Here is a 25,610-nt window from a genome sequence, read left to right as displayed (position 1 = left end):
TAAGGATTGAAGCTATTGATATAGGTCAAATGCACACAAAAAAGTGCCTGACACATAGTTAGGTGGAAATAAATGTTAGCTCTTTTGACTCTATGTTACTGGTCCCCCAAAGTGCATGAATTTTGTCACGAGGCCCATGGGAACTCAGTGGTGGTGAAGGCAGAAGGAGGAGGGGGCCTAGGAAATCAGAGATGGGCAGGACCAGAGCTAAGGACCCGTTTTGAGGCTCTGGAGGTCTCTCCATAGTGTCGGGGCTTTGGGATGTAAAGGAGGCTGTGGCAGAGGCAGATGCTCTCCGGGCCAACCAGAAAAGCCCACCAAGAAGATATCCTAATTCTCAAAGATGGCTTCTCCAGGATTCTCCCAGGCCCTGACCTTGGATTCTGCCTCTCATTCTCTTCCTGGTTCAAACATGAGACCCCATGCAGCTGTGCTGGCATCTGTTCTTCTTATGACTTGGAGGTAGGGGGGTGCAGCCAGGTGGCATGTGAGTGGGTTGAGGGCGAGGAGGAGTGCTGTGCAGAAGGGGCCCCCCGCGCACCACACGGGGAGCCTGGAAGTCTCAAAGGCAAATACGGATTCTGCACAGCTTTGCTAATGGAAAGGCTTGCTTCGGTCTGAATTGAGGTCTTCCAAGAAAAATCACCAGCAGTGACAGGCTCTTCAATATGGGATCTAGCCACAGGCCAAAGATCAAGCTTCGCTGAACCAGAGAGAGGGAAGAAATGACAGTCAAACATCTTCTTTTTCCGCACACAGACTGTAATCAGCTCTCCACAAGGTCATCCTGGAACTCCAAGGACAGTCCAGACCCTCCTGGCTCTCCTCAGTAATGGACGGAGGCAATGGTGCAGATAATCCAGCCAAACGGTGTGTAATCCAAAAGCCATTTCCATTTGGCCTTGGGAGAAGTTTCCGTGCTCATTCTGAGTTTGGGTGTATGCGAGCCTCCCCGCCAGGTCTGGGGCGCACGTTGGGGTCTGGGCAGGTCCCAAGCTGAGGCTACCCTCAGAGGGAGGCATCTCCCAGCAGCAGCTGTGTGGACTCTGGTCACTGCAGAGCACGGGCGGCTTTGCCGGCCGGTCAGGATGGGATGTGGGTAGGGGTTCTCCACCTGCCCCCCCTTCCCTGGTCCATTCTCCATCCTTGTCTGACTTGTCCAGAGGGCTGACCCTGCCAACAGCATCACCTGGGCTCCTTTGCCTTCTGGCTTTCTGGCAGGTTTGAGTGATAGGACGCGGGAGAAGAGAAAGGAGGGAAAACCTGGGATATCTCTTCCCTACTTCCTTCCTGTTCTGGCATAATTTCTCTGGTAACCTCTATTTTCCTTCCACCTCCGCCCCAGTTCCAGTCTTCACTGAGCTCCAGAACACCACTCCCTCCCTTATGCCTTTGGTCCCCTGGTGGTAGGGACAAAGCCTTGTAGTCCCATGTGTGTCCATGAGTGATGCTTTCATTAACGCATTTTCACTAAACCGTCTGGAGTGAGCTCTGTTTCCCGCTGAACCCTGGCGGACAGAGGGTGGTACAGGATGGGGCTGAAGTTGGAGCTGGAGCTGAGAGCCTGGGAGGGCTGAAGCAGAGAGGCATCTCAATACCTGCTCAGAGCACAGCCCCTCCCTAGATCTGACTGAAGCCCACTGCCCCTTTTTGTGTAGAGGCCGCTTGGCTCTGCCTAGCCTGCCCCCCATTCCAGACAAGTGGCATCAGGTACAACCCACCTGAATAATTCAGTGTTGGAGGCCAAATCATCTCTTCCTTGTGATCATCTGGGATGACCAACTTCCCTCGGAAATGGAGACATCACATTTTAAAAGGAGAGACTTACATGTGGAATCTAGAAAAATGGTACAGATGAACCTATTTTCAGGGCAGGAATAGAGACGCAGATGTAGAGAACGGATGTGTGGACACAGGGCAGAGGGGAAGGGAGGGTGGGATGAATTTGGAAATTGGGATTGACATATATACACTGCCGTGTGTAAAATAAATAGCTGATGGGAACCTGCTGTATAGCACAGGGAGCTCAGCTGGGTGCTCTGTGATAACCTAGATGAGTGAGATGGGGGGAGGGGGGGAGGCAGGTCCAAGGGGGAGGGGATATATGTATACATATAGCTGATTCACTTCATTGTACAGCAGAAACTAACACAACATTGTAAAGCGACTATACCCCAATAAAAAATAAAATAAAAAGATAAAAGGAGCGACTTACCCAACATCCTTGAATTTTCCTTCTGAGCCCCCTTCTCTAATCCTGTCCTCTTAAAACTGGGATTGGGGGCTTCCCTGGTGGCGCAGTGGTTGAGAATCTGCCTGCCAATTCAGGGGACACGGGTTCGAGCCCTGGTCTGGGGGGATCCCACATGCCACGGAGCACCTGGGCCCATGAGCCACAATTACTGAGCCTGCATGTCTGGAGCCTGTGCTCCGCAACAAGAGAGGCCGCGATAGTGAGAGGCCCGCGCACCGCGATGAAGAGTGGCCCCTGCTTGCTACAACTGGAGAAAGCCCTCGCACAGAGACGAAGACCCAACACAGCCATAAATAAATAAATAAAATAAAATAAAATAAAAAAGATAACTGCTTTAAAAAAAAAAAAACTGGGATTGGGATTGTGAGAGAGGATCTTTCATTGATCACCAGTTCCTTGACCTTGACCCTGACCCTATTGTCTATAATCACCACCCGCGTTCTTTCTCCTTAATCTGCTCAACTTTCTGGCTTCCCGTTGGTTGAAGCCATAGCTGCTCCAGCTCTGCCTCTGTGACAATCCATTTGCTTGCTCTATTGCTGGACAATTCGGTTGTTTCTGACAGTTCTAACATCTAGTTATACTGCAGAGCTTCCGGCCTCTGTGAATGGCACCGCCATCCATCCAGTTCCACACACCAAGGACTTGGGTGTCATCCCCGTACCGTTCTTTCCTCCACTCCCCAAACCCAAGCCATCCCCGGGTCTTGGCATATCTCTCTAATGAACCCACCTCTCTTGAACTCTGCTTCCAACACCCTGGTTTAAGTGACACTATTTCTCAACTGGGTGGCTGCCTCCTTCCAGGAATCCCCACATCCACACTGCCCTCCTCACCAAGCCATCCTGCACCCCGTGGGCTTTGAAACTGTAAATCAAACCATGTCAACTCTTAAAACCCCTTCAGAGGTCTCCATTACGCTGAGCACAAAGACAGTCTTTCCTGGGTCCATAGACCCCTGGCCGCTCTGGCCCCTGCCCTTGCCTCTGGCTGCATCTCGCACCATCTTCCCCTCCTTTTCTGCATTCCCTCCACAGACCTCAATCTGCTCCCATTGACCTTAGTACACTGCTCTGCCCCATGCCCACCTTACCCCTTTATCTCCCTGACTCCTATTCATCCTTCAGATCTTAAACATCACGTCCTCTAGACCAAGTCGGTTCGCCCAGGTAAGTGTAGAAACCTGAACCTTCCTTCAAAGCTCCCATCACAGTTTGTAATATGTCATGTGTTCTACTAGCTTCATAAACCCAGGAATTACCTTTGGTTTTGCTCTCACCCCCACATTCTGGTACATGGCAGGTGCTTAATACTCTTGAATAAATGATAGGTATTTTCTATTAAAAATATGCTACAAATTTCTGGGTCAACATGGCCAATTTACCACATGCTTCTATTTCCTCTCCTTCTGGAATCCCCCCAATAAAGGAATTTTTCAAAGGTGTAGACCCACAAGAACGAAGAGAACTAAAGAAGTGACAATAAGGAAAGAAAGATTCAGCAGATTTTTTTGGAATATACAAAGCAGGTGGAGAAACAGTAGCGGATGCAGCAAAGAGCAGCAGCTACATCTCAGGTGCCACTAGGAAGTTAGCCACGTGACACACACAGAACTGGGAGACACAGATAGTGTGGAGAGTGGGGGCAGGGCAAGTCGGGGGCTGAGAACAGAGGATTGGTTGAAAATTTGTAGACAGAAGGGTTAAACCCTCACTCCTTTCCCATCCTATGTAGCCAAGCAACTATTCCTCCCATCTCCACTCTGACATCACCAGCAGGCGAGCAGAGGCTTATCCTCCAGAAAAAATGAACCTGAGAGCCTCCACAGGTGAGACATGAGACATGGAGGTGAAGGAGCACAGGACTAAAAATGGGCACTTCAGTGAAAGGCTAATAATCACAGTTAATCTGGAGAAAAGCCCTTAGGCACAGGGACACAGCTTCTGGCAGCCACAAGTTGGCCAGAGCACACTGAATGGTCTCCAGACAGGGGCAGGGCACAGATAGAGTCCATTACAATGAACATGTGTGATGTGACAGCTGCAATTTGATCCTGGATCAGCAAAAGAAGAAAGGCAGCTATAAAGGATGGCATGAGACCATTGGGGAATTCAAATACAGACTCTATATTGGATTTTATTTTATGATAATAGTATTATGCAAATATAGGTGAATGTCCTTGTTCTGAGAAGAGCTATGCTGAAGTATTTAGGATGGAGGCATCACAATACCTGTACCTTCCAAATATTCAACAAAGGAAATTATACTCATATAGATATACATGTGAATATATGTATAGAGAGATAGAAATATAAGTGGGTGGATGGATGGATGATAGACCAACTGACCAGGAGAGAAAAAGACAAAATCAGAGGAAGCTGATGTGGCAAAATGTTAACAATAATGAGGCTAGGTGTGGAGTATTCAGGTGTTTGTTGTTCTGTTCTTTAGGTTTTTTTAATAGTAGGCTTGACATTTTTCAAAATAAAACAGAAAAAAAAAAAAAGAATCCAAGTAGCATAACCATTTCTCAGCAGCAGCACTGAAAGCTAAAACCAATAACAAGGGTGCCTTATACTGAATGATTTTTCAGTTCAGGTTTCTATTCCCAGCCAAACTATCTTCCCAAATAGTAAGGGTTATACAAATATATTTTTAACACATGCAAGAACTCAATATTTTTATATCCCATGTAAATTTTCTCAGGAAACTACTGAAATATGTGCTTCGAACAACACAGGTGGGATGCGGGAAATAACAGGAGAAAGCAGGGAAGACAGAGGATGCAGTGGTGCAAAGAAACATCCACTCCAGACTGGAGTAGGAGGATATTGGGCTTCTGCAAAAAGACGAAAAAAAAAAAAAAAAAAAAGAACTCTTGGGCTTCCCTGGTGGCACAGTGGTTGAGAATCTGCCTGCCAATGCAGGGGACACGGGTTCGAGCCCTGGTCTGGGAAGATCCCACATGCCGCGGAGCAACTACGCCCGTGAGCCACAATTGCTGAGCCTGCGTGTCTGGAGCCTGTGCTCCGCAACAAGAGAGGCCGCTACAGTGAGAGGCCCGCGCACCGCGATGAAGAAGAGTGGCCCCCACTTGCCACAACTAGAGAAAGCCCTCGCACAGAAACGAAGACCTAACACAGCCATAAATGAATGAATAAATAAATAAATGAATAAATAAAAATTAAAAAAAAAAAAAGAACTCTTGTGCCTGCCCCAGTGGAACTTGTTATCAGTAAACATGTAGCAGGGCATTAAGGAAAATGTAGTGATGATAGTACATACAAAACTGAGCAAATGTAAAGTTGATGTCACTGTTAACTCCAGAAAAAAAAGAGTATTCCGGAAAATAGACAAGGGGCTAGAGCACGTCTGGCTCAGCAGCTGACAACATTTGTAAAGTTACAATAGACAAAACACTGATTTATTATTTAACCAAAACTATGCGAGGGTGGGGGTGGGGAGTGTGTAGAAAAGTAGGGAGTTGTTGTAATTAAGTCCTCACATGTCTGATTTAACATGTCTGGAAATTAAAAGATAATGTTAAAAAATGATTAATCAAGAAATAGCCATCCAAAACAACTGAAAGCAGAGGCTCAGATGGATATTTATGTTCATAGCAGCATTTGCAGCAGCCAAAAGGTGGAAACAACCTAAATTCACAGGCAGATGAATGCATACACAAAATGTGGCATATACATACAATGGAATATTACTCAACCTTAAGAAGGAAGGAAGTTCTGACACCTGCTGCAGCATGGATGAGTTTTGAAGACTTTATGCTCGGTGAGATAAGCCGGTCACAAAAGGACAAATATTGTGATTCCACTTCTATGAGGTACCTAGAATAGGCAAATTCATAGAGACAGAAAACAGAGGTTATGAGGGGCTGAGGGGATGGGGGAGTGGAGAGCTATTGTTTAATGGGCACAGAGTTTCTGTTTGGGAAGGTAAAAAAGCTGTGGAGTTGGATGGTGGTGATGGTCCCACAACATTGTGGATGTGCTTAATGCCACCGAACTGCACACTTAAAAATGGATTAAATGGATTAAAAGAAATACTTGTATAAGAATAATATTTGGAGTTACAGTGGGAACCAACAGGAGCAACAGCCAGGAGTTGTGAGCACTCACCACCTGGAAGTGACATGGGGAGATGGGAGGAACGTGGCCAGAAACTGCTCCTTTTTATTACAGTCCTTTCTGCAGTTTGACTTTTAAAAGTACAGTGTTCACATTCCTACAGGCCTGCTTTAAATACTTTATGTATATGCTCATTTAATTCTCGTATCACTATGAGGTAGGTGTCTGTTCCACATTTTGGAGAAAGAAAACAGATCGAGGGAGGTGGAGAGGGCTCCAGCCTGGGCAGGCTGACTCCAGAATCCCTGCTCTCGATCATTCTACTTTGCTGCCTTTAATGCATGTGTATTACTGTGATACAAGTAAAAAATTAATTTTAAAAATATGCTTGCATACATATTTTATGCGCTAGTGTGAGAATATCAGATTCCTGGGAGTGGAACACCCCCAATTTCTATAAAAGATGAAACATGGCATTCAGTTCATCATGTGGGCATAAAAGCTACTGGAATAACACTGATACTGACATTATGCTCATTTTATTATGGAACTGAAGCACAGAAGCAAATGACTTGTCTTTGTATTATAATATTTTTAACATCTTTATTGGAGTATAATTGCTTTAAAATGGTGTGTTAGTTTCTGCTTTATAACAAAGTGAATCAGCTATACATATACATATATCCCCATATCTCCTCACTCTTCTGTCTCCCTCCCACCCTCCCTATCCCATCCCTCTAGGTGGTCACAAAGCACCAAGCTAATCTCCCTGCTCTATGCGGCTGCTTTCCACTAGCTATCTATTTACATTTGGTAGTGTATATATGTCCATGCCACTCTCTCACTTCGTCCCAGCTTACCCTTCCCCATCCCCGTGTCCTCAAGTCCATTCTCTACGTCTGCATCTTAATTCCTGTCCTGCCCATAGGTTCTTCAGAACCATTATTTTTTTAGATTCCATATATATGTGTTAGCATACGGTATTTGTTTTTCTCTTTCTGACTTACTTCACTCTGTATGACAGACTCTAGCTCCATCCACCTCACTACAAATAACTCAATTTCATTTCTTTTTACGGCTGAGTAATATTCCATTGTATATATGTGCCACATCTTCTTTATCCATTCATCTGTTGATCGACATTTAGGTTGCTTCCATGTCCTGGCTATTGTAAATAGAGCTGCAATGAACATTTTGGTACATGAGTCTTCTTGAATTATGGTTTTCTCAGGGTATATGCCCAGTAGTGGGATTGCTGGGTCATATGGTAGTTCTATTTTTACTTTTTTGAGGAACCTCCATACTGTTCTCCATAGTGGCTGTATCAATTTACATTCCCACCAACAGTGCAAGAGGGTTCCCTTTTCTCTACACCCTCTCCAGCATTTATTGTTTCTAGATTTTTTGATGATGCCCATTCTGACTGGTGTGAGGTGATACCTCATTGTAGTTTTGATTTGCATTTCTCTAATGATTAGTGATGTTGAGCATCCTTTCATGTGTTTGCTGGCAATCTGTATCTCTTCTTTGGAGAAATGTCTATTTAGGTCTTCTGACCATTTTTGGATTGGGTTGTTTGTTTTTTTGATATTGAGCTGCATGAGCTGCTTGTAAATTTTGGAGATTAATCCTTTGTCAGTTGCTTCAAATGCAAATATTTTCTCCCATTCTGAGGGTTGTATTTTCATCTTGTTTATGGTTTCCTTTGCTGTGCAAAAGCTTTTAAGTTTCATTAGGTCCCATTTGTTTATTTTTGTTTTTATTTCCATTTCTCTAGGAGGTGGGTCAAAAAGGATCTTGCTGTGATTTATGTCATAGAGTGTTCTGCCTATGTTGTCCTCTAAGAGTTTTATAGTGTCCGGTCTTACATTTACATCTCGAATCCATTTTGAGTTTATTTCTGTATATGGTGTTAGGGAGTGTTCTAATTTCATTCTTTTCCATGTAGCTGTCCAGTTTTCCCAGCACCACTTATTGAAGAGGCTGTCTTTTCTCCATTGTATATTCTTGCCTCCTTTATCAAAGATAAGGTGACCATATGGGCGTGGGTTTATCTCTGGGCTTTCTATCCTGTTCCACTGATCTATATTTCTGTTTTTGTGCCAGTACCATACTGGCTTGATTACTGTAGCTTTGTAGTATAGTCTGAAGTCAGGGAGCCTGATTCCTCCAGCTCCGTTTTTCTTTCTCAAGATTGCTTTGGCTATTTGGGGTCTTTTGTGTTTCCATATGAATTGTAAAATTTTCTGTTCTAATTCTGTGAAAAATGCCATTGGTAGTTTGATAGGGATTGCACTGAATCTGTAGATTGCTTTGGGTAGTATAGTCACTTTCACAATGTTGATTCTTCCAATCCAAGAACGTGGTATATCTCTCCATCTGTTTGTATCATCTTTAATTTCTTTCATCAGTGTTTTATAGTTTTCTAGGTCTTTTGTCTCCTTAGGTAGGTTTATTCATAGGTATTTTATTCTTTTTGTTGCAGTGGTAAATAGGAGTGTTTCCCTAATTTCTCTTGTATTATAATTTTTAACAGGTCTCCCTGGTTTTTGTAGCCCCCCCCAATTTTCCCTCTCAGCTCCCCTGTCACAGTGATCATCACCATAATGGTACTTGTGGAATAAAACACAAGAAAAATGAGCACTGAGACAGTACATCAAGCTTCCTTTACAAATAGAGGAAAGCAATTTTTCAGTTAGAAAACATGTTGAAATATTATTTTTACAGTGAAAATAGTTACATCACAATTTTAAATTACATTTCCATTTGAAATGGAGTCGATTTGCACCACCTACTGGAATATACAGATCTATATATTCAGAGGTTTCAAAATTATAAAACCACTTTTAAATTTTAGAGTTACATGTCTAGTTATCTTAAAGAGACCAGCCCCTTTGACATGCTGGAAATACCAAATGCTAATTTACTTCAGGGACCATTTTCTAAAACAAACTTTCTTTAAAAGCCAAATTTAATCATCTAGCTAAATTAACAAATTGTACAGCTGCTTATAAAAATGAAATGATTAAGCCAAATGCATCAACCAAAGAGATAAAAATGTAAATTAGAAGCAAAACTGAAATCAATACACATTATCAGTTGCTAACTCACTATTAAAAAAGAGGATTCAAACAGACAAATGGAAAATGGCAGGAAACATAAGCAAACAGGATAATAAACAGAACATAACTCAACATTAATTTAAAAATAACTCACCCAATGAAAATTTGATAGTGTTTATACCCAAAGTAATAATCATTGTCATGGCTTAAATACAGCCAAACATCAACACACAAAATATTTGTATTTAGGTTTTTTGACATTTTAAAGGAAACATCCACAGAAAATTTCATGTTTCATTACAAACTACTCCAAGCAATAAATTTCTCAGAGAGAATTTCAAGATGGCAGAGGAGATGTGGAGATCACCTTCCTCCCCACAAATACATCAGAGGGCTTCCCTGGTGGCGCAGTGGTTGAGAATCTGCCTGCCAGTGCAGGGGACACGGGTTCGAGCCCTGGTCTGGGAGGATCCCATATGCCGCAGAGCAACTGGGCCCATGAGCCACAACTGCTAAGCCTGCGCGTCTGGAGCCTGTGCTCCGCAACAGGAGAGGCCGCGATAGTGAGAGGCCCGCGCACCGCGATGAAGAGTGGCCCCCGCTTGCCGCAACTGGACGAAGCCCTCGCACAGAAACGAAGACCCAACACAGCCAAAATAAATAAATAAATAAATAATAATTAAAGGTGCTAATAATTAAAAAAAAAAATCAGAAATGCATCTACATGTGGAACAACTCCTAAAGAACACCTACTGAATGCTGGCAGAAGACCTCAGACTTCCCAAAAGGCAAGAAACTCCCCACGTACCTGGGTAGGTCAAAAGAAAAAAGAAAAAGAGACAAAAGAATAGGGACGGGACCTGCACCTCTGGGAGGGAGCCGTGAAGGAGGAAAAGTTTCCACACGCTAGGAATCTCCTTCACTGGCAGAGATGGGGGGTGGCGGGGGGAAGCTTCGGAGCCACGGAGGAGAGCGCAGCAACAGGGGTGCGGAGGGCAAAGCGGAGAGATTCCCGCACAGAGGATTCATGCCAACCAGCACTCACCAGCCCGAGAGGCTTGTCTGCTCCCCCGCCGGGGCGGGCGGGGGCTGAGAGCTGAGGCTCAGGCTTTGGAGGTCAGATCCCAGGGAGAGGACTGGGGTTGGCTGCATGGACACAGCCTGAAGGGGGCTGCAGCTGGCCAGGAGGGAGTCCAGGAAAATGTCTGGACCTGCCTAAGAGGCAAGAGACCATTGTTTCAGGTTGCGCGAAGAGAGGGTATCAGAGCACCGCCTAAACAGGCTCCAGAGAGGGGCGCAAGCCGCGGCTATCAGCGTGGACACCAGAGACGGACACAAGACACTAAGGCTGCTGCTGCTGCAGCCACCAAGAAGCCTGTGTGCAAGCACAGGGCACTATCCACACCTCCCCTCCTGGGAACCTGTGCAGCCCGCCACTGCCAGGGTCCCATGATCCAGGGACAACTTCCCTGGGAGAACACACAGCACGTCTCAGGCTGGTGCAACGTCATGCCAGCCTCTGCCGCTGCAGGCTCACCCCGCATTCCATACCCCTCCCTCCCCCCGGCCTGAGTGAGCCAGAGCCCCTGAATCAGCTGCTCCTTTAACCCCGTCCTGTCTGAGCGAAGAACAGATGCCCTCAGGCAACCTACACACAGAGGCGGGTCCAAATCCAAAGCTGAACCCCGGGAGCTGTGCGAACAAAGAAAAGAAAGGGAAATCTCTCCCAGAAGCCTCAGGAGCAGCAGATTAAATCTCCACAATCAACTTGATGTACCCTGTATCTGTGGAATACCTGAATAGACAACGAATCATCCCAAACTTGAGGTGGTGGACTTTGGGAGCAACTGTAGACTTGGGGTTTGCTTTCTGCATCTAATTTGTTTCTGGTTTTACGTCTATCTTAGTTTAGTATTTAGAGTTTATTATCATTGGTAGATTTGTTTATTGATTTGTTTGCTCTCTTCCTTTTTTTTATATATAGATATATATATATTTTTTCCTTTTTCTCTTTTTGTGAGTGTGTATGTGTATGCTTCTTTGTGTTATTTTGTCTGTATAGCTTTGCTTTTACCATTTGTCCTAGGGTTTTGTCTGTCCATTTTGTTTGTTTGTTTGTTTTTGGTTTTTTTAGTAAGTTTTTAGCACTTGTTATCATTAGTGAATCTGTTTTTTGGTTTGGTTGCTCTCTTCTTTCTTTTTTTTCTTTTTTAAATTACTTTTAATTTTTTTAATTTTTAATAATTAAAAAATTTTTTTATTTTAATAACTTTATTTTATTCCTTCTTTTCTTTCTTTCTCCCTCTCTCTCTCTCTCTCTCTCCCCCCCCCCCTTTCTTTCTTTTTTATCTCCCTTTTCTTCTGAGCCGTGTAGCTGACAGGGTCTTGCTGCTCCAGCTGGGAGTCAGGCCTGTGTCTCTGAGGTGGGAGAGCTGAGTTCAGGACATTGGTCCACCAGAGACCTCCCAGCTCCACGTAATATCAAACGGCAAAAGCTCTTCCAGAGATCTCCATCTCAACGCTAAGACCAAGCTCCACTCAACGACCAGCAATCTATAGTGCTGGACACCCTATGCCAAACAACTAGCAAGACAGGAATACACCCCACCCATTAGCAGAGAGGCTGCCTAAAATCATAAGGTCACAGACACCCCAAAACACACCACCGGATGCAGTCCTTCCCACCAGAAAGACAAGATCCAGCCTCATCCACCAGAACACAGGCAACAGTCCCCTCCACCAGGAAGCCAACACAACCCACTGAACCAACCTTAGCCATGGGGGGCAGACACCAAAAACAACAGGAACTACAAACCTGCAGCCTGGGAAAAGGAGACCCCAAACACAGTAAGTTAAGCAAAATGAGAAAACAGAGAAACACACAGCAGATGAAGGAGCAAGGTAAAAACTCACCAGACCAAACAAATGAAGAGGAAATAGGCAGTCTACCTGAAAAAGAATTCACAATAATGATACTAAACATGATCTAAAATCTTGGAAATAGAATGGAGAAAATATAAGAAACGTTTAACAAGGACCTAGAAGAACTAAAGAGCAAACAAACAATGATGAACAACACAGTAAATGAAAATAAAAATTCTCTAGAAGGAATCAACAGCAGAATAACTGAGGCAGAAGAACAGATAAGTGACCTGGAAGATAAAATAGTGGAAATAACTACTGCAGAGCAGAATAAAGAGAAAAGAATGAAAAGAATTGAGGACAGTATCAGAGACCTCTGGGACAACACTAAATGCACCAACATTTGAATTACAGAGGTCCCAGAAGAAGAAGAGAAAAAGAAAGGGTCTGAGAAAATATTTGAAGAGATTATAGTTGAAAACTTCCCTAATATGGGAAAGGAAATAGTCAATCAAGTCCAGGAAGCATAGACAGTCCCATACAGGATAAATCCAAGGAGAAACACGCCAAGATACATATTAATCAAATTATCAAAAATTAAATACAAAGAAAAAATATTAAAAGCAGTAAGGGAAAAACAACAAATAACATACAAGGGAATCCCCATAAGGTTAACAGCTGATCTTTCAGCAGAAACTCTGCAAGCCAGAAGGGAGTGGCAGGACATATTTAAAGTGATGAAAGGGAAAAAGCTACAACCAAGATTACTCTACCCAGCAAGGATCTCATTCAGATTCGACAGAGAAATTAAAACCTTCACAAATGAGCAAAAGCTAAGAGAATTCAGCACCACCAAACCAGCTTTACAACAAATGCTAAAGGAACTTCTCTAGACAGGAAACACAAGAGAAGGAAAAGACCTACAATAACAAACCCAAAACAATTAAGAAAATGGGAATAGGAACATACATATCAATAATTACCTTAAATGTAAATGGATTGAATGCTCCAACCAAAAGACATAGACTGGCTGAATGGATACAAAAACAAGACCAGTATATATGCTGTCTACAAGAGACCCACTTCACACCTAGGGATATATACAGACTGAAAGTGAGGGGATGGAAAAAGATATTCCATGCAAATGGAAATCAAAAGAAAGCTGGAGTAGCAATTCTCATATCAGACAAAATAGACTTTAAAATAAAAACGCTTACAAGAGACAAAGAAGGACACTACCTAATGATCAAGGGATCAATCCAAGAAGAAGACATAACAATTGTAAATAATTATGCACCCAACATAGGAGCACCTCAATACATAAGGGAAATACTAATAGCCATAAAAGGGGAAATCAACAGTAACACAATCATAGTAGGGGACTTTAACATCCCACTTTCACCAATGGACAGATCATCCAAAATGAAAATAAATAAGGAAACACAAGCTTTAAATGATGCATTAAATAAGATGGACTTAATTGATATTTATAGGACGTTCCATCCAAAAACAACAGAATACACTTTTTTCTCAAGTGCTCATGGAACATTCTCCAGGATAGATCATATCTTGGGTCACAAATCAAGCCTTGGTAAATTTAAGAAAATTGAAATTGTATCAAGTATTTTTTCTGACCACAACACTATGACACTAGATATCAATTACAGGAAAAAATCTGTATAAAATACAAACACATGCAGGCTAAACAATACACTACTAAATAATCAAGAGATCACTGAAGAAATCAAAGGGTAAATCAAAAAATACGAAGAAACAAATGACAATGAAAACACGATGACGCAAAATCTATGGGTTGCAGCAAAAGCATTTGCAAGAGGGAAGTTTATAGCAATACAATCCTACCTCAAGAACCAAGAAACATCTCAAATAAACAACCTAACTTTACACCTAAAGCGATTAGAGAAAGAAAAACAAAAAAATCCCAAAGTTAGCAGAAGGAAAGAAATCATAAAGATCAGATCAGAAATAAATGAAAAAAAAATGAGGGAAACAAATGCAAAGATCAATAAAACTAAAAGCGTTTTTTTGAGAAGATAAATAAAATTGATAAACCGTTAGCCAGATTCATGAAGAAAAAAAGGGAGAAGACACAAATCAATAGAATTAGAGATGAAAAAGGAGAAGTAACAACTGACACTGCAGAAATACAAAGGATCATGAGAGATTGCTACAAGCAACTATATGCTAATAAAATGGACAACCTGGAAGAAATGGACAAATTCTTAGAAAAGCACAACCTCTGAGACTGAACCAGGAAGAAATAGAAAATATAAACAGACCAATCACAAGTAATGAAATTGAGACTGTGATTAAAAATCTTCCAACAAACAAAAGCCCAGGACCAGATGGCTTCACAGGAGAATTCTATCAAACACTTAGAGAAGAGCTAACAGCTATCCTTCTCAAACTCTTCCAAAATATAGCAGAGGGAGGAACACTCCCAAACTCTTTCTACAAGGCCACCATCGCCCTGATACCAAAACTAGACAAGGATGTCACAAAGAAATAAAACTACAGGCCAATATCACTAATGAACATAGATGCAAAAATCCTCAGCAAAATACTAGCAAACAGATTCCAACAGCACATTAAAAGGATCATCCACCATGATCAAGTGGGGTTTATCCCAGGAATGCAAGGATTCTTCAATATACACAAATCAATCAATGTGATAAACCATATTAACAAAATGGAGGAGAGAAACCACATGATCATCTCAATAGATGCAGAGAAAGCTTTCGACAAAATTCAACACCCATTTATGATAAAAACCCTCCAGAAAGTAGGCATAGAGGGAACTTACCTCAACATAAAAAGGGCCATATATGACAAACCCACAGCCAACATTGTTCTCAATGGTGAAAAACTGAAACCATTTCCCCTAAGATCAGGAACAAGACAAAGTTGTCCACTCTCACCAGTATTATTCAACATAGTTTTGGAAATTTTAGCCACAGCAATCAGAGAAGAAAAAGAAATAAAAGGAATCCAAATCAGAAAAGAAGATGTAAAGCTGTCACTGTTTGCAGATGACATGATACTATACATAGAGAATCCTAAAACTGCCGCCAGAAAACTACTAGAGCTAATCAATGAATTTGGTAAAGTAGCAAGATACAAAATTAATGCACAGAAATCTCTTGCATTCCTATACATTAATGATGAAAAATCTGAAAGAGAAATTAAGGAAACACTCCCATTTACCACTGCAACAAAAAGAATAAAATACCTAGGAATAAACCTACCTAAGGAGACAAAAGACCTGTATGCAGAAAACTATAAGACACTGATGAAGGAAATTAAAGATGATACCAACAGATGGAGAGATATACCACGTTCTTGGATTGGAAGAATCAACATTGTGAAAGTGACTATACTACCCAAAGCAATCTACAGATTCAATGCAATCCCTATCAAACTACCAATGGCATTTTTCACAGAACTAGAACAAAAAATTTCACAATTTGTATGGAAACACAAAAGACTCCAAATTGCCAAAGCAATCTTGAGAAAGAAACACAGAGCTGGAGGAATCAGACTCCCTGACTTCATACTATACTACAAAGCTACAGTAATCAAGCCGGTATGGTACTGGCACAAAAACAGAAACATCTATCAATGGAACAGGATAGAAAGCCCAGAGATAAACCCATGCACATATGGTCACCTTATTTTTGATAAAGGAGGCAAGAATATACAATGGAGAAAAGACAGCCTCTTCAATAAGTGGTGCTGGGAAAACTGGACAGCTACATGGAAAAGAATGAAATTAGAACACTCCCTAGCACCATATACAGAAATAAACTCAAAATGGATTAAAGACCTAATTGTAAGACCAGACACTATTAAACTCTTAGAGGACAACATAGGCAGAACACTCTATAACATAAATCACAGCAAGATCCTTTTTGACCCACCTCCTAGAGAAATGGAAATAAAAACAAAAATAAACAAATGGGACCTAATGAAACTTAAGAGCTATTGCACAGCAAAGGAAACCATAAACAAGATGAAAATACAACCCTCAGAATGGGAGAAAATATTTGCAAATGAAGCAACTGACAAAGGATTAATCTCCAAAATTTACAAGCAGCTCATGCAGCTCAATATCAAAAAAACAAACAACCCAATCCAAAAATGGTCAGAAGACCTAAATAGACATTCCTCCAAAGAAGAGATACAGATTACCAACAAACACATGAAAGGATGCTCAACATCACTAATCATTAGAGAAATGCAAATCAAAACTACAATGAGGTATCACCTCACACCAGTCAGAATGGCCATCATCAAAAAATCTAGAAACAATAAATGCTGGAGAGGGTGTAGAGAAAAGGGAACCCTCTTGCACTGTTGGTGGGAATGTATACTGATACAGCCACTATGGAGAACGGTATGGAGGTTCCTCAAAAAACTAAAAATAGAACTACCATATGACCCAGCAATCCCACTACTGGGCATATACCCTGAGAAAACCATAATTCAAAAAGAGTCAAGTACCACAATGTTCATCACAGCTTTATTTACAATAGCCAGGACATGGAAGCAACCTAAGTGTCTATTGACAGATGAATGGATAAAGAAGATGTGGCACATATATACAATGGAATATTACTCAGCCGTAAAAAGAAATGAAATTGAGTTATTTGTAGTGAGGTGGATGGAGCTAGAGTCTGTCATACAGAGTGAAGTAAGTCAGAAAGAGAAAAACAAATACCGTATGCTAACACATATATATGGAATCTAAAAAAATAATGGTTCTGAAGAACCTATGGGCAGGACAGGAATAAAGACGCAGATGCAGAGAATGGACTTGAGGACACGGGGATGGGGAAGGGTAAGCTGGGACGAAGTGAGAGAGTGGCATGAACTTACATACACCACCAAATGTAAAATTGATAGCTACTGGGAAGCAGCTGTATAGCACAGGGAGATCAGCTCGGTGCTTTGTGACCACCTAGAGGGGTGGGATAGGGAGGGTGGGAGGGAGACCCAAGAGGGAGGAGATATGGGGATATATGTATACATATAGCTGATTCACTTTGTTATACAGCAGAAACTACCACAACATTGTAAAGCAGTTATACTCCAATAAAGATGTTAAAAAAAATAAATTTCTGGATATATAGTAGCCACATTTATTATTGTATAATTGACAGAGATTCAGAAAAAAATTACATCTACAATATCTACCATTCTAGATGAAATTGCTTTAGAATAGAAGCCTAAATATATTACATTTTAATTTCTTGAAACTTATTATAGCATTCCACTTATTTTATGGGTATTTTGTCTGAAAATTGATTTTATTTTTATATGTCAATTAAATTAGATGTCAACTAAATTAACTGAAGCATAAAATATGCCAGCAAGATATATTTAGAAATACACATGGCAAAATGGTGTGCATGTAACAGGAATCTGATTTAAACTCACAAGCACAAAAAGTCCCCATGCAACTGTGACCAACTCATCCCTAATCCTCTTCGTTGTTGCAGGTGGTTTGTGCATGACAAGCCTGTTTACAGTGACCAATGTCATGAGCAAGGTTGCTAGAAGGTTTTTCTTTGTCATTTTAGTTCACAGCTGGTGTGATTCCATTCTTAAGGTTCTCATCTGCATCAGAAAGCTTGGGTTGTTTAATTTCTACCAGGTGAGTGGACAGTCTCTCCCCAGACATCACATCCGTGGACCCTAATCCTAAGCCTAAGGTTAAGGTTGGCTCACCACCTCTGTGGAGATGACTCCCACACCTAAATCTGCAGCCCTGACCTCTTTTTACTGCTCAAGTGGTATATCCTCCTGCCTGCTGAGGACCGTCCTAGGTGCCCCAAAGGTACCTCAAACCTATATGCCCCAGAGCCAACTCATGACCTATCCCTCCAACCTCACCTTCTTTCAGTGTTCCCAGATCGTCCACCCCATTTATCTGACCAATTACCCCTGATACGTATTTCCCACTTGCCCCTAATCCAATCCCCCCGAAGTCCTGGCCATTTTACTTTCTAAATCTCCCTGGAGCCTGTCTGCAATTCGCCATCTCCACTATCCCACTGGTCCAAAGAACCATTATGTCTAGCCAGGACCAATTCAAGATGGTGTAGCCTTGTTTACCGTGATCCTGTGACCCTTTGCTCAAAGCCTTTCACTGAGGATCCTGAGAAATTCCTTAACAAGGTCACGGAGACCTCCCCTGGTCAGTGCGCACCTGCCTCTCCAGCCCCGCCTCCCATCTCAAGCTCCTGCGGCTCCTGTCCCAGCCTTACCACCGTGTTCCCCTGCCTCACAATGGCTGTGCCTCTCTCCGTTGATACCAGGACTTCACCTATGCTTTTCCCTCTGCCTGGAATTCTCTTCTCTGCCCTTTTTGCCTAGTTACCTCCTCCCTGACTTTACTGACTGGGTCAAGTCATAGTTGCAAGTTCACATTTGGGAGCGGGAACTTACTTGACAGCTTCTGCATATGCCCCCACTAAACTGTTTTCACTCACCTTTGTGTTCCCAGCACCCAGCACACCACCTGTACATAGAAACATGGAATAATTCACTCAAATCAGAGTCAGCGGGGCGCCTGCTCTGGCTTTCCTCTGGCCACCCCTGCCCTAACTCCCCTGCAACACACAGGGAGACAGGCCCACCTGGAGCTCCTGAGAGCCTGCCCTAATGGCTCCAAGCCTGCTTCGGGGCCCACACAGTGTGCTTCCCAGGCCTGACCCCCAGAGGACCTGGTGTTTGTACCCCTATGCCCAAGGGGTGGCCAGGGGGCACCTGTTAGAAGGGTCAGAGGATAGAACATTTTAATAGTCTCCAAGGGGTGGCTGTGATGAAGGTGTACTAGCCAAGCAAGGAGGAGAGGACATATTTTATTTAACAATTTGTTGGCTTAATATATAACTTAGATATTTAGCCATATGCTCAGCAGACTCCATTTACAGTCTTCCCCAGGCCCTGCAAAAAAAAAGCAAACAAAACAAATGAAAAACAAAACAAAAATCAAAAAACAAGCACAGGGCTGGTTTCATGCATATCTGAGAATAAACTTTCTCTCTCATTCAATATCGAGATGATCCCCTGTATCCCATCTGCAATCTGAGCTCAAAGGAGGATTGACTCTTAAAGTCAACAGAGATAGAAATATTAATGCCAAAACTCGATAAGCACAATGAATGGGGTGGCGAGGGGGGCGGGGTGAATTACTGAAGTCATTCAGTATCAAAAACATGTTCCAAAATCGTCATATGACACCAAAACATTAAAAATTATGTTCTTTGGATAGTGCGATGATGCATTTTCTTGCCTTTTTGCGTTTTGCTACGTTTGAATTTTCCAACATAAACGGGCCCACATTTGTAATGAAAACCTTATTCTTTTGAAAAATCAAGTTACTGTTCTGTTTCATTTACAAAACATGAACGTTTTGCCAAAGCTCACCATCTTCTTTGCCCTCTCTTACATGGAAGCAATGCTAGGAATTTTCTGTCCATGTATTTATTTCACCGGCAGAGACAAAAAAACCGTATTTTCTCAGAACTCAGCAGCAAAAGACTACAGTTATACTTACATTTTATGTAGTGGGGAATCACAGTAAGCCTCATTTATAGGTTTAAAAAATGCATCGCCTGGCTAGTGGAAGCTGGGTTCACTTTATTTCAGGCAGCTACCTGAGTTTTCTTATACCACCCCTGCTGCCTAACTTCCATTAAGCCCACCTTGATTTCTTCCGGTTTCCTAAGTGTGGTCTGCAGTATGTTTTTCATAGCCATGCCCTAAAAATCCAGTTTTGGTTTTCCTTACTTAGAAATAAGTATTATCTAGTTCTTAACCTAAGAAGAACCAATTGCCCTCCTCCCCCCGCCACCCCTCCTTCCCCCATTCCTCCCACCAAGCCCCTTGCACCTTGTATTCCAGCCAACTGGGGGACTACCACAGCTCCCTCAGCTATTCCCACCTCCACGTTTTGGCAAGTGTTTTTCCTTCACTGTCCCACCTCACACTCAACCCTCCAAGTCCCTCCTCAACACCTCAGGCTCCACGGCCCTTGCTGACCTCCCTGAACCCTCACCCCTCCCAGCCCAGTGTGTCTATCTCAACCTGGAATGTCCCCCACACCTGGTCTTTTCCCTTCCTCAGTGGTTACATCCACCTTCTATTGCTGACTACTTGCTACAGCCCTTGTCCTCTTCCCAGAACTAGATCATGTGCCTTTGAGGTTAGGAACCCTGTTCTGCCGACATCCTTAACCCAGCACTGTGCCTAGGACTAGACGCCTGTCTGTCGGGTGGAACTGAATTAAGCCTACGTCGTTTGGCCAGTCTCAACATTTCTCCCTTGAGAAATGTGTCTGCCTAGGGCTCCCTTGAGAAATGTGTCTGCCTAGGGCTCCCTTGAGAAAGGTGTCTTTTCATAGCCAATCCAGGAGACTGACTTAAGACAGTGATTGACAGAAGAAAATGGCCAGAAAAATGCAACAGGGAGCATTAAATTAAGAATAATTAAGGAGGGCTTCCCTGGTGGTGCAGTGGTTAAGAATCTGCCTGCCAATGCAGGGGACATGGGTTCGAGCCCTGGTCCGGGAAGATCCCACATGCCACGGAGCAACTAGGCCTGTGTGCCATGACTACTGAGCCTGGGCTCTAGAGACCACGAGCCACAACTACTGAGCCCATGTGCCACAACTACTGAAGCCTGTGCACCTAGAGCCCATGCTCTGCAACAAGAGAAGCCACCGCAATGAGAAGCCTGCGCACCACAACGAAGAGTAGGTCCGGCTCACCGCAACTAGAGGAAGCCCGCGCACAGCAACGACGACCCAACGCAGCCAAAAATAAACAAATAAATTTATTTTTAAAAAAAAGTATAGGGGCTTCCCTGGTGGCGCAGTGGTTGAGAATCTGCCTGCTAATGCAGGGGACACGGGTTCGAGCCCTGGTCTGGGAAGATCCCACATGCCACGGAGCAGCTGGGCCCGTGAGCCACAATTGCTGAGCCTGCGCGTCTGGAGCCTGTGCCCCGCGACGGGAGGGGCCGCGATAGTGAGAGGCCCGCGCACCGCGATGAAGAGCGGTCCCCGCACCGCGATGAAGAGTGGCCCCCGCTTGCCGCAACTGGAGAAAGCCCTCGCACGAACCGAAGACCCAACACAGCCAAAAATAAAAATAAATAAATAAATAAATAAATAAGAAAAAAAAAAAAAAAAGTATAAGCTAATTTCAATAATCATCAGAGGAAGGGGAGGGTGTGTGGAAGGAGATTGGATGGTGTTGGTCACTTTTCAAGGTGGATAATGGTGATGGGTACATGGGGGTTCATTTTACCTTTCTCTCTGCTTAGGTGTATATTTGAAATTTTTGTGATGAAAAGATTTGAAGAAGGCGGCAAAGGAGGAGGAGAAGCAGAAGCTGATTTGCAGATTCAGAAGGGACCCTGGGCAGAGGAAAAAGGGCTTGGCATATGCGTCTCTCCCTTTGGGAACCATCTCTCCTGGTAGCAGCACTCCTGCTCTCCAAGCACCTCTCCTCCTGCATCTATACACACCGCCCCACCACTCATTTATATGGCCCCCCACGCTCAGACCTTTGACCTGAGTAACACCATCCCAGGCTCTGTCTCTTGGGTAATGCCCCATGTTCTAGAACATTCCCAGAGGGGCATGGGAGCCCCTCCAAGCCAGGCTCTACTTTAACTAATACAGTTGGCAAACCCTCATCCATGTGTGTGATGTCACACACTGAGATCTTCTGGGGCAGAAAGTCCTTGATGCTTCTTAAATCATACCAAGCAGGGCCCCTGCAAGAAAGGATCTGCCACAGGTCAAAGGAGCCATCATGGCGGAAATTTCTCCACTCCGGAAGCTAGTAGAGAACTGACCACCCTCCGCCCAGAATGGCTCCATTCTAAATGACCCCTCAGAAGCTCTTCCCTATGGCTGTGATTCTCCCATGAGTCACTGAAGTCAGATAATACACATTCACTACAGCCAAGATGCACAAAGCACTGTATTGATTTCATACTCAGGTCTTTCCAAAACAATTCATGACATCCACAGCCATCATGTCCAACCAGTTTTAGGGATAAACAAGCAGGAGACCCTCCAACATGAGAGCTCACTCTTATGCAGTCCCTTTCCTACTTCCAGACCATTAAAGGAGAGATATTTGTAATGTAGATGAGGCCAGTCCTTTTGCACAATGTTGACAGACACGAGGAAGATTCCAGAGAGAAATGCCACAGCAGCAAATGAATATAAATGATGCTTTTTAACTCTGTGCTTATAAAATGCCTTTTGTACCTGAATCTCAAAGCGCTCTAAGAAGCAAGTCTTTGGCACTTCCACTCAGGGTAACTGTGAATGGTCAGATCTTCTCAAGTCATTTGTGATAAGAAAGAACAAAAGTCCGGACACTTTTAAAATGCAATATTCTTGCCTTCTGGGTAGTAAACAAAAGCGTGCAGATGGATAATGACATCTGTGGATTCTGGCTTCATTTCCTGGAGAGAACAAAATGTAAATAAATATGTAAAAAATTGTCATATGTGGATAACACTCGTGGTCCATCCAGTAGTTACCATTCTGTCCAACATGCTCCTGCAGTGGATTCCATTCCTGGGTGCAGCCTTGTGACTGCATTACACTGACAAGGTAAAATAGATCTCTTCAATGCCCACAGGAAGACAAATATAGAAATGTTTAGTGAAAAGGTCCAGTTCTGACACCGGACACTTTTGCACTAAGTGATGCCTTCCTTTTGTTCTCTCCACTGGAAGCTTCCTTGGAAATGCTTAATGGCTAAATGATTCATTAGGGTCTGCAAAGGCCAAGTCCTTAACTGGAAAGGCAGAGGCCTGCCTGAGGGATTGATTTGAAGGTTCATTTGAGAATTCTTTCCTTCTCACCCTCAGCCTAAGGTGCGTGCCCAGCATGAATCACCACTAGTGCTCCAGCCACCAGTGAGGTGCCTGGAGAGCAGTCGTTAGTGAGTTTGGAACTGTTGCTAAGATTCGTTTAGAGTAATAATCAGCTTCGGAGGATAAAACTCACAAAGACACTAAGGACGTTTCTGCTGGGAAAGTAACACCCAGCAGAGACAACCTGCCCCTACGATCACCTGTGTTCAATTCTGAAAGTCAAGGCTAATAGCTTGCAAAAGAATTTGAGTTCATCGTGTATCTAGAAAAGTATCTGCATTGAGTTCAAATGCAGTCGAAATGATTTCCAAATAGTTTCAAGTATTTTGCTTAAATGTTATTAGTCTACAGAACAACAATTAAATAATTATCAAGAATAACTATGTAAGGTATCCTGTAATTGTAAATGAGTGTTCCTTGCTATTACACTGGTAAATTGCACATCAAGATTTGCATTATCTTATACTCTAAAATTTTTCTACTCTGGTCAAATTAAAGTGTAAAGGAAAATATAGATTATTAATTTACTAACTGTTCTTGACCTAAAGAGTAGCCAGCATGTGGTTTTTGGTTCTAAAAAGCAGTGGTCTATAAACTCTTATCATATACTATTATTAGCTGAAAAAAATTCTGAACATGTAGCCCCAATATATGCATCTTAATTTATTTGTAAATAATATACTAGCAGTAATACATTAGCATAAAAACACAAAAGTAGAAAATGTTTAAAGTCTAAAACAATATTTTAAATATTTTAATTTTATTTGTTGATTGCAAACTAGTTCTGCTCTCACTAGCATTTTTTTAAAGAGAGTAAAGTGGTCAAATAGGTTTATTTTTGTGACTCTTGGCTGAAAATTCTGCGATATAACAATTTGAAGTGTGCTTCTAAGTTCCGTTTATTTTAAAACTTGGTTTTAATGGCTGTCATTGCTTAAAATATCTCAAAAGATAAGTAAACTAACTAGGAAGAATCACACCGCTTACCAAGTCAAACTGCTCATTTCAATTGTTTCCACAAATCATGCAAAAGTTTTAAATGAAATGTGGCTAAATTTCCATCTCCTCTGAAGTCCACCAATCTTCCTTTTATAAACCAATTAAATGGTGTCAAGGAATAATTCAGAGATGCTTAGCTAGTTGTTTTACATGCAATTCATTTACTTGTACATGAGGAAGAAAGGTCAATTGACTGTTGTCATGGAACACAATTAAAAACAGGATGTGTAAAATAGAGGAGAGGAAAAACCCTGCTGGCAGCTGGGAATGGTGAATCTTACACGCACATTTTGGGGGTAAACAAATCAGTTGGAGGCTGACAAAGAGATCAGTCTGGGCGTTCTGAGTAGGCCAACTAGCAGTATCAAAGAAAACAATTATGACGTGGATCCAAAAACTCTCCATCTGGGAGATCTCCTGGTGGCACAGTGGTTAAGAATCCACCTGCCAATGCAGGGGACACGGGTTCGAGCCCTGGCCTGGGAAGATCCCACATGCCGCGGAGCAACTAAACCCATGCGCCACAACTACTGAGCCTGCGCCATAGAGCCCGCGAGCCACAACTACTGAGCCCGTGCGCCACAACTACTGAAGCCCGTGCGACTAGAGCCCGTGTTCCACAAGAGAAGCCAGCAGAATGAGAAGCCTGCACACCCCAATGAAGAGTAGCCCCCACCCACTGCAACTAGAGAAAGCCCACACGCAGCAACGAAGACCCAACGCAGCCAAAAATAAATAAATAAATTTATAAAGAGGTGAGAAATTTCAGTTTCTAAGTTTTGTGTGGACATTTGTCTTTTTTTTTTTTATATAAGCGATACATGTCATTTTTAGCAACAAAATCATGTAACACTGGAAAGATCTGCAAACCTCTATTTTCAAAAATGCTCTCTCCTGAGAAGAGAAGGATTCAATTCTTTTGAAAACCAATGAGTTTCTCACTCATTGTTAAAAACATCACCGTTATCATGAAGGAACAGATTAAGTCTGTTTATTTTTGTGAAACTCTCTCCTACACCATCCTAATGACAGCTACTTGTCATCACAGAAAAGATGAGGAAATGTGGAATACTTTCTGTAAAACAAAATATAGTAACTCATTTTTTAAGCTTGACAATTCTTTCAAGTGCTTTGTCACAAGATGATCTGTGATCTGTGTGGTACATGAGATTTTCAAGGTCACCTCTCATCTTATTACAAAACTCTGAAAAGATTCTTCTAAAGGTCTTTTTTTTTTTTAAGTCTTTATTGAATTTGTTACAATATTGCTTCTGTCTTACCTTTTGGTTTTTTTGGCTGTGAGGCACGTGGGATCTTAGCTCCCCAACCAGGTATCGAACTTGCACCCCCTGCATTGGAAGGCAAAGTCTTAATCACTGGACCGCCAGTGAAGTCCCTAAAGGTCCTGTTTTGTCATCATATTTT

General features: G+C 42.6%; 1 protein-coding gene across 19 annotated transcripts in view; it reads right to left on the bottom strand.

Annotated features, from left to right (window-relative positions):
- Nucleotides 1-25,610, bottom strand: part of TEX36 (testis expressed 36) — a 50,371-nt gene that overhangs the window by 20,435 nt on the left and 4,326 nt on the right. For 10 of the 19 annotated variants that reach the window (XR_009005714.1, XR_009005715.1, XR_009005711.1 and 7 more), the window contains 3 exons: nt 25,466-25,534; nt 22,570-22,769; nt 19,126-19,229 (listed from right to left, as the gene is read on the bottom strand). The gene's annotated coding sequence lies outside the window, so the exon portion shown is untranslated. Of the gene's footprint in view, nt 1-1,721; nt 1,838-5,975; nt 6,097-19,125; nt 19,230-22,569; nt 22,770-25,465; nt 25,535-25,610 lie in introns of those variants that run through there. The other 9 variants (XR_009005716.1, XR_009005717.1, XR_009005718.1 and 6 more) reach the window with 2 other exon arrangements.

The sequence above is a fragment of the Balaenoptera acutorostrata genome, chromosome 16, assembly GCF_949987535.1.
Source record: "Balaenoptera acutorostrata chromosome 16, mBalAcu1.1, whole genome shotgun sequence".
Lineage (NCBI taxonomy): Eukaryota > Metazoa > Chordata > Mammalia > Artiodactyla > Balaenopteridae > Balaenoptera > Balaenoptera acutorostrata.
The sequence above is the reverse complement of the archived record's forward strand: the minus strand, read 5'-3'. Positions and strand labels throughout refer to the sequence as shown.